The sequence below is a fragment of the Lucilia sericata genome, unplaced genomic scaffold (assembly GCF_015586225.1).
Source record: "Lucilia sericata isolate MDLA Ls3-8-SP2 unplaced genomic scaffold, ASM1558622v1 Contig001263F_arrow, whole genome shotgun sequence".
Lineage (NCBI taxonomy): Eukaryota > Metazoa > Arthropoda > Insecta > Diptera > Calliphoridae > Lucilia > Lucilia sericata.
Window position 1 is genome coordinate 1,609 of NW_023995216.1, and position 12,868 is coordinate 14,476.

The following is a 12,868-nucleotide window of genomic DNA, read 5'->3' on the forward strand; positions in this document are numbered from 1 at the left end:
GTCCCGTCTATAGTCTGTAACCCCTTTCATAGTCTAGATGCATTAAAACCTCAAATAAATCACATTAGTACCAAAGTACTTTTGTTGCAATAATTACCATTTTTCAAAGCCTGGAATGAAATATTTTCCCTATTAAACCCTATAAAGCTTTCTTCAGAAGAAGTTTCCAAAAAAATACAAGACTTCCTTGGTATTGTTCTGATCCTGGGAAGGGACGTTAACGGTCACAGTATCCTTTTATATGTCTTAACGTTTGCAACTATTTGTTATTGTTTGCCATCATTTCATTTGTATTGTATTGGTATTATTTTGTTGTATTTTTTATTATTGTTGTGGCAAACGTTGTTTTTTTGTTATTGTGTCTTCTTGTGTTGAGAGTATAGATCAGAGAAGCTCAATATGGCCGTGTCATAGCACGCGTGATAGGGTAAGAAAATTCTGCTGACGCTAAGTTGATACACATACACTATAGGTTTAATTCTTCTTCTTTTATAATGAGCAATATCAGTTGGTTTGCTCTCAACTTGAAAAACAAAATCAAATCAGTTGCTGATCAGCACTTGTCAAAGCAAGGTCTGTGCGCGACGTTTTTAAAATACACACAGAAATACAACAACAAAATTTTGAGAAAGCCGAATTAATGTAGGAGAACATGGGAGAACAGTTGATAGTTTTTTATATATAGACGTTGCTATACGCTGGCTGTCAAAATCCATAATAAATATTTGACAGTTAGCATATACTTTATAGTTTGTAGTTATTAGTATACTTTTATTTGAATTGAATTCTGTTCTCTGCTGCTTTACCAACACAAATAAAACTATGGTAGTCTATGGTAGTATGTGTTTGAGCACCACTGGTATAGATTAACAATGACACTGACATTGTGTGGTCAATTGACATTTATTTCGTTGTAGCTGACAATATTGTTTTTTTGTTATTCTCCTTTTGTTTCTGCGACATTTTCTTTCACGCTTTGAAATACTTTTAATACAATGTTGCACATTTGTATATATTGTTGTTGCACTATTTGTATAGAATTTATTTTTTTTTTTTTTTAATTTTCCTTTTGCATTCCTTTTTTATCCCCACTAAAGTTTTCGATTATTTTTATTTTATTTTTTAAATCTTTTGTTGTTATAAATAAGTCTGAGCATTTCAGTGTTTGTCTTCCCCTTTTGTTAAAAGACTTTGCTTTGTAGGTTCGTGTGAAAATGAGCAAAAGTGTTTTAACAAATTTTTATTTTTTGTGATGAAAATAAAGACTGAAATGTTTCCTTTAGACGTGATAAAGAAATAAAAGAACAATACATTTATTTTCTTTTTTTGGCAAATAAAAATGACATCTAATCAACGAATATGTCTTTGGGTTTTGAGATGATTAAAATTAAAGTTTTTACAAGATTAGTAATATTAAAAAAAAAGTTTCATTTCACATTTGAAAACATTGAAACGTTAATTCTGCCTTTAGTCTGGACTATTGTCCGTTTATATACTATAGTCTCTTCAATAGTCTGAACTATAATCTGACCTATAGGCCCCTCTATAACCTGGACTATACACCCGTCTAAGCCTGGGTTCTATACCCGTCTATAGTCTGTACTGTTTTTGAAAGAAGAGCATTTTGTCAAGGAAAGACGCATTTGTAACTTCTTAAAATAAAGATAAATATAAAATTACCCTTTTATTTCAGAATAAACTTATTAATTTTTTTTGTCATACAAATTGTTAAATTATACTCTAGTCTACATTCTCCACAAAATTATTACTTTAACTTTTCCATTAATGTTGCATTTTAACCACTTGTCCAAAAAACTGTACGCCGCCGTCTTTATTGGTGATCAGAAATAAAAACGGATGACTAATATCGAATAACTCGGGTGATACTCTTAAATAGGATAGGAATTCCAAAATAAAACAGCTAGAAGAAAATAGGACAAGAAAAAAGATAGTTTAAAAGATACTTGCAAATCATCAGAAAAATCGTAAAAGGTCTAATGAGTTATATCGGTTTAGTAATGTATATATAACCCTAAACAAGTCATTGATCCAGGCTACAGTCCTAGTCTAGACTATGGTCATTTCTAGTTAGTACATTACTTAGTACCGTATAAATTCTAGCCTATACTCTGCATAGTCTCTATTATTTTCTAGGCCATAGTCTAGTCTACAGTCCAGGACTATAGTCCAGTGAGTAGTCTTGTTTAAAGATTCGTCGAGACGTTATTCAAGACTTTAAACGAGTCTGCAGACAAATTTGTAGGCAAGACTACAGACCATACTATAGATCATCTATAGTCTAGTCTATAGTCTAGTCTATAGTCTAGTCTAGTCTATAGTCTAGTCTATAGTCTAGTCTATAGTCTAGTCTATAGTCTAGTCTATAGTCTAGTCTATAGTCTAGTCTATAGTCTAGTCTATAGTCTAGTCTATAGATTATAGACTATAGTCTAGTCTATAATCTAGTCTATAGTCTAGTCTATAGTCTAGTCTATAGTCTAGTCTATAGTCTAGTCTATAGTCTAGTCTATAGTCTAGTCTATAGTCTAGTCTATAGTCTAGTCTATAGTCTAGTCTATAGTCTAGTCTATAGTCTAGTCTATAGTCTAGTCTATAGTCTAGTCTATAGTCTAGTCTATAGTCTAGTCTATAGTCTAGTCTATAGTCTAGTCTATAGTCTAGTCTATAGTCTAGTCTATAGTCTAGTCTATAGTCTAGTCTATAGTCTAGTCTATAGTCTAGTCTATAGTCTAGTCTATAGTCTAGTCTATAGTCTAGTCTATAGTCTAGTCTATAGTCTAGTCTATAGTCTAGTCTATAGTCTAGTCTATAGTCTAGTCTATAGTCTAGTCTATAGTCTAGTCTATAGTCTAGTCTATAGTCTAGTCTATAGTCTAGTCTATAGTCTAGTCTATAGTCTAGTCTATATTCTAGTCTATAGTCTAGTCTATAGTCTAGTCTATAGTCTAGTCTATAGTCTAGTCTATAGTCTAGTCTATAGTCTAGTCTATAGTCTAGTCTATGGTCTAGTCTATAGTCTAGTCTATAGTCTAGTCTATAGTCTAGTCTATAGTCTAGTCTATAGTCTAGTCTATAGTCTAGTCTATAGTCTAGTCTATAGTCTAGTCTATAGTCTAGTCTATAGTCTAGTCTATAGTCTAGTCTATAGTCTAGTCTATAGTCTAGTCTATAGTCTAGTCTATAGTCTAGTCTATAGTCTAGTCTATAGTCTAGTCTATAGTCTAGTCTATAGTCTAATCTATAGTCTAGTCTATAGTCTAGTCTATAGTCTAGTCTATAGTCTAGTCTATAGTCTAGTCTATAGTCTAGTCTATAGTCTAGTCTATAGTCTAGTCTATAGTCTAGTCTATAGTCTAGTCTATAGTCTAGTCTATAGTCTAGTCTATAGTCTAGTCTATAGTCTAGTCTATAGTCTAGTCTATAGTCTAGTCTATAGTCTAGTCTATAGTCTAGTCTATAGTCTAGTCTATAGTCTAGTCTATAGTCTAGTCTATAGTCTAGTCTATAGTCTAGTCTATAGTCTAGTCTATAGTCTAGTCTATAGTCTAGTCTATAGTCTAGTCTATAGTCTAGTCTATAGTCTAGTCTATAGTCTAGTCTATAGTCTAGTCTATAGTCTAGTCTATAGTCTAGTCTATAGTCTAGTCTATAGTCTATAGTCTAGTATAGTCTAGTCTATAGTCTAGTCTATAGTCTAGTATTAGTCTATAGTCTAGTCTATAGTCTAGTCTATAGTCTAGTCTATAGTCTAGTCTATAGTCTAGTCTATAGTCTAGTCTATAGTCTAGTCTATAGTCTAGTCTATAGTCTAGTCTATAGTCTAGTCTATAGTCTAGTCTATAGTCTAGTCTATAGTCTAGTCTATAGTCTAGTCTATAGTCTAGTCTATAGTCTAGTCTATAGTCTAGTCTATAGTCTAGTCTATAGTCTAGTCTACAGTCTAGTCTATTGTCTAGTCTATAGTCTAGTCTATAGTCTAGTCTATAGTCTAGTCTATAGTCTAGTCTATAGTCTAGTCTATAGTCTAGTCTATAGTCTAGTCTATAGTCTAGTCTATAGTCTAGTCTATAGTCTAGTCTATTGTCTAGTCTATAGTCTAGTCTATAGTCTAGTCTATAGTCTAGTCTATAGTCTAGTCTATAGTCTAGTCTATAGTCTAGTCTATAGTCTAGTCTATAGTCTAGTCTATAGTCTAGTCTATAGTCTAGTCTATAGTCTAGTCTATAGTCTAGTCTATAGTCTAGTCTATAGTCTAGTCTATAGTCTAGTCTATAGTCTAGTCTATAGTCTAGTCTATAGTCTAGTCTATAGTCTAGTCTATAGTCTAGTCTATAGTCTAGTCTATAGTCTAGTCTATAGTCTAGTCTATAGTCTAGTCTATGTCTAGTTAGTCTATAGTCTAGTCTATAGTCTAGTCTATAGTCTAGTCTATAGTTCTAGTCTATAGTCTTAGTCTATAGTCTAGTATATAGTCTAGTCTATATTCTAGTCTATAGTCTATAGTCTATTCTATAGTTAGTCTATAGTCTAGTCTATATGTCTAGTCTATAGTCTAATCTATAGTCTAGTGTATAATGTAGTCTATAGTCTGTGGTCTGGTCTAATCTATAATTAAACTTCAATTTAGATTCAAATTTACTTACTTGTTCTTTCGAACGACCAATACCACGTTCATTAAATTCCAAATTAGCTAATTGATATATATTTTCATACTTTTCCACTTGCTTGGAAGAGACATCTAATACAAACAACAAATTTTTCGATATTATTTTAACCTTCAAAATATTTTATAGACTAACTCACCTCCTCAAAGAAGTCCGTTAAATCTTTTCGATACGACAATGAAATTCGGTAATAGAACTCGCACCAAAGTCATTCTTTGAGTTTTCTTCATGAGTTTACTGAATTCCTCCATATTTTCCAGCAAATAATCCTTAAGTTGTGGCAAAGCATCCCATTGATCGGGTAAAATTAATTTAAGTTTAATTTCCTTAACATTTAGAGGCAATTCCAAATACTGGCGTTTAATTGTTCATCATGTGTATAGTAGAAGGTATCGTCTTTGCGCAAAAAATCGGCCCAGAATTTTTGATTTGTTTTACCATATTGATGAAAGATACGCTTGTGGGTATCACGGGTTTGAAAATTGAAAGACCATCTAGCTGTTAGAGATACGCTGGAAAGTAAATTTTCATTTTGTGTTTGATTAGAAGGCAGCAACTTTTGTTGTTTTCTAATGGCCGGCATAATAGTGGTTAATTCCTCTGTCTCATTTTCTTTAGAATCACTTTCGTCACTCTCTTCTGTAATATCGTAAACCTCTTTATACACCCTGTAGGCCTCATAGGGTGCAATAACAAAATTCTCTGTATTTTTAGTGGAATTTAAGGAATTCTCTATTAATTTCCAAGTAAATTCCTCCGAAGAGATTGTTTGGCCGGAACAAAAAGCCCCCAAAAGGATGGTAAATGTAACTATAACTATAAAGTATAAACTTTATTAATTACTTTTCTATTTATATTACATATTAATTAAAACTTACTAAATAATAAACAATATCGCATATTTTTTTCTTTAATTAAATAATGGTTTTATAAATCTTTGTTTGTTTTTTTTTTTAGTTTTAGAAACTGAAAGTTTTCTATAGTATTTGTTTTTAATCAAATCGTTTGGTTGGTTGAAATTATGCCGCTGCTGTTGTTAGTATGTTTTTATTGAAATAATTTATTTTTTAAACTAAATTCTAGATGCTGAGTTTTGTCTTTCTGTTTCGTTCATTTGTTGAATTCAATTCAATCTTATCAGTACGAAACATACGCTTAATACGTTTTTGAACTTGACACAATCATCTTTTGTACGGTTGAGCTTTTCTAAAGACACAGTGGGACTTTGTGAGGAAAAATATTTGTATAGAAATTTGAATAACTAATTCAAATTCATATTATTCATTTGGAATTTTCTTAACTTTTCCAATCTTTTTATAAATTTTCCTTTAAAACCCATAAAATGATTAAAATTCTAAAACATGCATAAAATGCCAACTTTTTTCCCCCAAAAAAAAATCTGTCTGCTCAATTTTGAATTATTAAACAAACTCTTTTAACAAATATTCCAACATAAAAGCGATTAATTCATAATAAGTTTTAATGTTAAGCAAATTACAATGTCCATCATGTACACACCTCTTTTGACAGAGAAAAAAAAGTATATAAAATTAACATAATAATAGTTACGTGATTAAAAAGTTAACTCTACTCAAAACACCCCACTCCAATAACTATACTTCAATCCCAAATACCGAAAAATAACTCCTAGACAAAATACATTTTTATCCTAAAAGAGCAGGAAAAAAGTCGAATAAAAAGACCAACAACTGAATAAAAATAACTTTGTAACTACAAAACATTTATATATATATTTACATGTAAAATAAATGAAAGATGAGAAAAAACAACTACAAATACATACATATTCGATTAAAAAATAGAAAAGAATTCACCTTTTTTTCAGTCAAATTTGTCTTATGCAACAAACAGTTGTGTACTTGTTTAGTCACCCACATCCCAGCAAACATTTGTTTTTAAAATCCAACCAGAGGTGAAGCAATTGCTGAACTAACTAACTAATAACTAACTAACTAACTACTAACTAACTAACTAACTAACTACTAACTAACTAACTAACTACACTAACTACTAACTACTAACTAACTAACTAACTAACTAACTAACTAACTAACTAACTAACTAACTAACTAACTAACTAACTAACTAACTAACTACTAACTAACTAACTAACTAACTAACTAACTAACTACTAACTAACTAACTAACTAACTAACTAACTAAACTAACTAACTAACTACTAACTACTACTAACTACTAACTAACTAACTAACTAACTAACTACTCTAACTAACTAACTAACTAACTAACTCTAACTAACTAACTACTAACTAACTAACTAACTAACTACTAACTAACTACTAACACTAACTAACTACTAACTACTAACTAACTAACTAACTAACTAACTAACTAACTAACTAACTAACTAACTAACTAACTAACTAACTACTAACTAACTAACTAACTAACTAACTAACTAACTAACTAACTAACTAACTACTAACTAACTAACTAACTAACTAACTAACTAACTAACTAACTAACTAACTAACTAACTAACTAACTAACTAACTAACTACTAACTAACTAACTAACTAACTAACTAACTAACTAACTAACTACTAACTAACTAACTAACTAACTAACTAACTAACTAACTAACTAACTAACTAACTCCTAACTAACTAACTAACTAACTAACTAACTAACTAACTAACTAACTAACTAACTACTACTAACTACTAACTAACTAACTAACTAACTAACTAACTAACTAACTAACTAACTACTACTAACTAACTAACTAACTAACTAACTACTAACTAACTAACTAACTACTAACTAACTAACTAACTAACTAACTAACTACTAACTAACTAACTAACTAACTACTAACTAACTAACTAACTAACTACTAACTAACTAACTAACTAACTAACTAACTACTAACTAACTACTAACTAACTAACTAACTAACTAACTAACTACTAACTAACTAACTAACTAACTAACTAACTAACTAACTAACTAACTAACTAACTAACTAACTAACTAACTAACTAACTACTAACTAACTAACTAACTAACTACTAACTAACTAACTAACTAACTAACTAACTAACTAACTAACTAACTAACTAACTAACTAACTAACTAACTACTAACTAACTAACTAACTAACTAACTAACTAACTAACTAACTAACTAACTAACTAACTAACTACTAACTACTAACTAACTAACTAACTAACTAACTAACTAACTAACTACTACTAACTAACTAACTAACTAACTAACTACTAACTACTAACTAACTAACTAACTAACTAACTAACTAACTAACTAACTAACTACTAACTAACTAACTAACTAACTAACACTAACTAACTAACTACTAACTAACTACTAACTAACTAACTAAAAAAACTAACTAACTAACTAACTAACTAACTAACTAACTAACTACTAACTACTAACTAACTAACTAACACTAACTAACTAACTAACTAACTACTACTAACTAACTAACTAACTAACTACTACTAACTAATAACTAACTAACTACCTAAACTAACACTACTACTAACTAACTAACTAACTAACTAACTAACTACTAACTAACTAACTACTAACTAACTAACTAACTAACTACTACTAACTAACTAACTAACTACTACTAACTAACTAACTAACTAACTAACTAACTAACTAACTAACTAACTAACTACAACAACTAACTAACTAACTAACTAACTACTAACTAACTAACTAACTAACTAACTAACTAACTAAGCTAACTACTAACCTAACTAACTAACTAACTAGCTAACTAACTAACTAACTAACTACTAACTAACTACTAACTACTACTAACTAACAACTAAATAACTAACTACTAACTAACTAACTAACTACTACTAACTAACTAACTAACTAACTAACTAACTAACTAACTAACTAACTACTAACTAACTAACTAACTAACTAACTAACTAACTAACTAACTAACTAACTAACTAACTAACTAACTAACTAACTAACTAACTAACTAACTACTACTAACTAACTAACTACTAACTAACTAACTAACTAACTAACTAACTAACTACTAACTAACTAACTAACTAAACTAACTAACTAACTAACTAACTAACTAACTGACTAACTAACTAACTAACTAGCTAACTGCCTAACCAACTAACTAACTAACTTACTAACTAACTAACTAACTAACTAACTAACTAACTAACCTAACTAAACTAACTAACTAACTAACTCACTAACTACCTAACAACTTGCAAAGCTCTTTTTGAGTGCGAAAACAATCTTTATGGACCAACTAGCTATACCCAGTGTGCTTAGCTTTTTTCCCAGATATTCGACATTTTGTATTTATTTCATATGGGAGGTTCCAATTTCGCCAGTTTTTTCCTAAAATTCTTCATGTAAAAATTGAAGATTCTAGCTCTAAAGTTTCTCAGTACCGCAATTCTGTAATTTTTTAATTTTAACAACCGATATCGTAAAGTAACGACAAATATCGGTTGCATTAACGAATTTTCAATTCTGTAACCTTTTAACGAACTTATAATATTTTAACGACAAACGTCGGAAAAATATGGGAATGACAGAAGTTTTGTATTGAAATATTTTTAAAATATAAAATTATTAACGTGAACTTTTAATATGTCGTAACATTGCCGATACTTCTCGTTAACTAATGATTTTGTTTAACGAAAAAAATCGGTGAAATAAAATTCAGAATACCACATAACGCCAATTATTGTTAACTTACGAATTTATACTATTTAACGACAAAATTTTGTAGTTAAAAGGTTACTGAATTGCGGTACAGATATACGAATTTTTCTATTTAATTCTTATAGGAGTTCGTCTTTTTTCCTCAAAATATTTCAATGAATATTAAAGTTCTTCGCGAAAATATTGATGATTCTAACTCTAATAGTTTCCAAGATAATGTATTTAATATATATGGGAGGTGCACGTCCAATGCTACTAGTCCTCCCATTTTTGTTCATATTTACACTAAAGTGGCTCCGACAAAATTTGAGCACCCTAACTGTTATATTTTCTCGGATCCACTGATTTCATAATTTTTTAATATGGAAAGTGCCACGTCTACTATAGCTACTTCGCCCATTTCTTCCAAAAATATTCTTATAGATGTCAAAGTTGGCCGTAAAAAATTTACGGACTCTTCCTGTTACAATTTGCGAGATTTGCAACTTTTAATACTTGTTTTATATATATGTTTACCTCCTTTAGTTTCTCATGGCAAAGTCATTCACAATTTTTAACTAAACCTTTATGTTTGTTGGGAAACTTTCGAAATATCTAAGTATGTATTGGTATGTTTATATGAAAATGTTTATTATTTGTCTACATGTACTAGCTGAGGGGAGAATATTCAAATATTAAAGGGTTTTATCCTTTTGCTTTTATTTTTTTTTTTTTAATATTCTGTCTGTATGTGTGTGTTAAAAGTTTAAAACATTTTTTTTGCATACAAAAAAATAAATCAACTTTTACCCCCTAAAAATAAAGTTTTTAAATTAAAATTATGAATTGTTCAATTTTGGTCACGTTGGCTAAAGCCAAAAAAACACACACAAAATAATATGGACACAAAAAAGCAACAGCAACAACAACAAACTAATGAATACAGGAAAGGGAAACGATAACTAAAGGAAGTGATGTTTTTAAGGTTGTGTTTATAGACCATCTATGCAAACAATAGAAACAAACAACAACTACAGCCACAACAACAATGGATAACAGTATTATAAACATATTCTATAGATGATTTTTATTATATTTTTTTCTTGAGGTTTTTAAATGAAAGTTTATAATCAAAAACAACAAAGTTGGAGTTTTTTGTTTTAGTGAATTTTTTTTTAATAACTTTTCACATAAAATATTTGCTCTTTTTTTGGCTGGTTATTGTTTTTTTGGCTTTTTGCATGGGCTATTTGTGAAATACAATGGGAATTGTTTAAACTATTGTTATTTTTAGGGTAAATATTATTTATACTTTTTTTATGCAAAAGTATAATTGATAAATAGAAGTTAAATAAATAGCTAAAAACCAACAGGGTAACTTTATCTACAAATAGAAAATAATTTTAAATATTACGAAAATAAGAAAAATTTAATTAGAATTTGAATTTTAAACTGTTAAATTTTTTTTATCATTTATTTTTTTTTTTTTAATTTTCCTAACATTTTCATATCATTTAAAAATAGAGAAAATTCAAAGTAATTGAAATTTCTAAACATTTGTCAATTTGTAAAGAAATCGCCTTAAAAGTGTCTTTGGCAAAATTGTGCACACAATTTGTACTATTGAGTTTTTTTCTTCTCACACACACATGATTATTTGTGACTTCCAGACACTTATAAATAAGATACCTATAAAGTGCTGGTAAATGTTTGCACTTATCCTAACTAACAGGATATAAAAGTCCAGGGGCGTGTAACTTTTATATGAGGTAAAACCAGAATCGTTTACGAAATGGAAACATTGAATTACAAAAGATTTCTAAAACTAGACTGAAACTTTTGAATCCATGTTAATATACGACTATAAATACTTGTATATGGGATATGCAGTTTATTTTTTGTTTTTTTTTATGAAGCAAACTTTTTGGGTAGATCCGGTTGTATATAGAATAGATGAAGACCAATTTTAATCATTATCATCATACTTCGCCCTTGTTGCCACAAAAGGTTATATTGCAAATTCCATCCAATTATCCTTTAAATTGCAACCTGCAGTTTAGTTATAAGCTTTACATGAACAGACATAAGTAAATCTACTCGGCAAATGATTATGACCCAATTGGCCGATCCACAGTTCATCTAATTATCTTCAAAATTGTGGCTTGTTGTAGTTTAATAACAAACTTTACATGGAAGGACAGACAGATGGAAGGACATTGCTAAATCGACTCGCCAATAATTCTAAGTTAATTGTCCGATTGACATTTCATCCAATTATCTTGCAAATTGTGGCCAGTAGTTTAATAACAAACTTTACATGGAAGTACAGACAGATGGACGGACATTGCTTAGTCGACTCGGCCGACTAACATTGATTCTGAGCCAATAGGACGATCCACTTTTCATACATCTATCTTCAAAATTGTGGCCTATAGTTTAATAACAAACTGTACATGGAAGGACAGACAGATGGACGGACATAACTAAATCTACTCGGCAATGATTCTAAACCAATTGGCCGATACACATTTCATTCAATTATCTTCAAAATTGTGGCCTATAGTTTAATAACAAACTTTACATGGAAGGACAGACAGATGGACGGACATTGCTAAATCGTCTCGTCAATGATTCTGAGCCAATTGGCCCACCAACATTACATCCAATTATCTTCAAAATTGTGGCCTGTTGTTTAATAACAAACTTTACATGGAAGAACAGAGAGATAGACGGACTCTTCTTAATCGACTCGGCAATGATTATGAGCCAATTGGCCGACTAACAATGGTTCTGAGCCAATTGGCCGATCCACATTTCATCCAATTATCTTGAAAATTGTGGCCTATAGTTCAATAACAAACTTTACATGGAAGGACAGACAGATGGACGGACATTGCTTAATCGACTCGGCAATGATTATGAGCCATTTGGCCGAATAACATTGATTCTGAGCCAATTGGCCCACCCACATTTCGTCCAATTATCTTGAAAATTGTGGCCTGTAGTTTAATAACAAACTTTAGATGGAAGGACAGACAGATGGACAGACATTGCTAAATCGACTCTGCAATGATTCTGAGCCAATTGGCCGATCCACATTTCATCCAATTATCTTCAAAATTGTGGCCTATAGTTTAATAATAAACTATACATGAAATGACAGACAGATAGATTAACATAGCTAAATCGACAAGAAAATGATTCTGGGCCGCACCAAATATCGTTCAATAGTCTTCAAAAGTTATGACAAACTTAACATGGAAGGCCCCACAGAAATACGGAAGGACAGACTTAGTTATACGACTGAAAAATGATTCTGTGCCAATTAGCCAATCTATGTCCAATTATTTTCAAAACTCATAACTCGTGCTCCTTACATAGTAATCATATTGCCAAATTTTGTAATGATCTCAATATAATTTCTAAACAGTTATGCAGATTTCAATAAAATTTCATATATCTACAGATAAAGACTTCTC

The 12,868-nt window shown here is 30.2% G+C and overlaps 1 pseudogene; it reads right to left on the reverse strand.

Moving 5' to 3' along the window:
- Positions 1-1,671: 1,671 nt before the first annotated feature.
- LOC119610686 lies at positions 1,672-5,717 on the reverse strand (annotated as a pseudogene).
- Between the last annotated feature and the right edge of the window lie 7,151 nt (positions 5,718-12,868).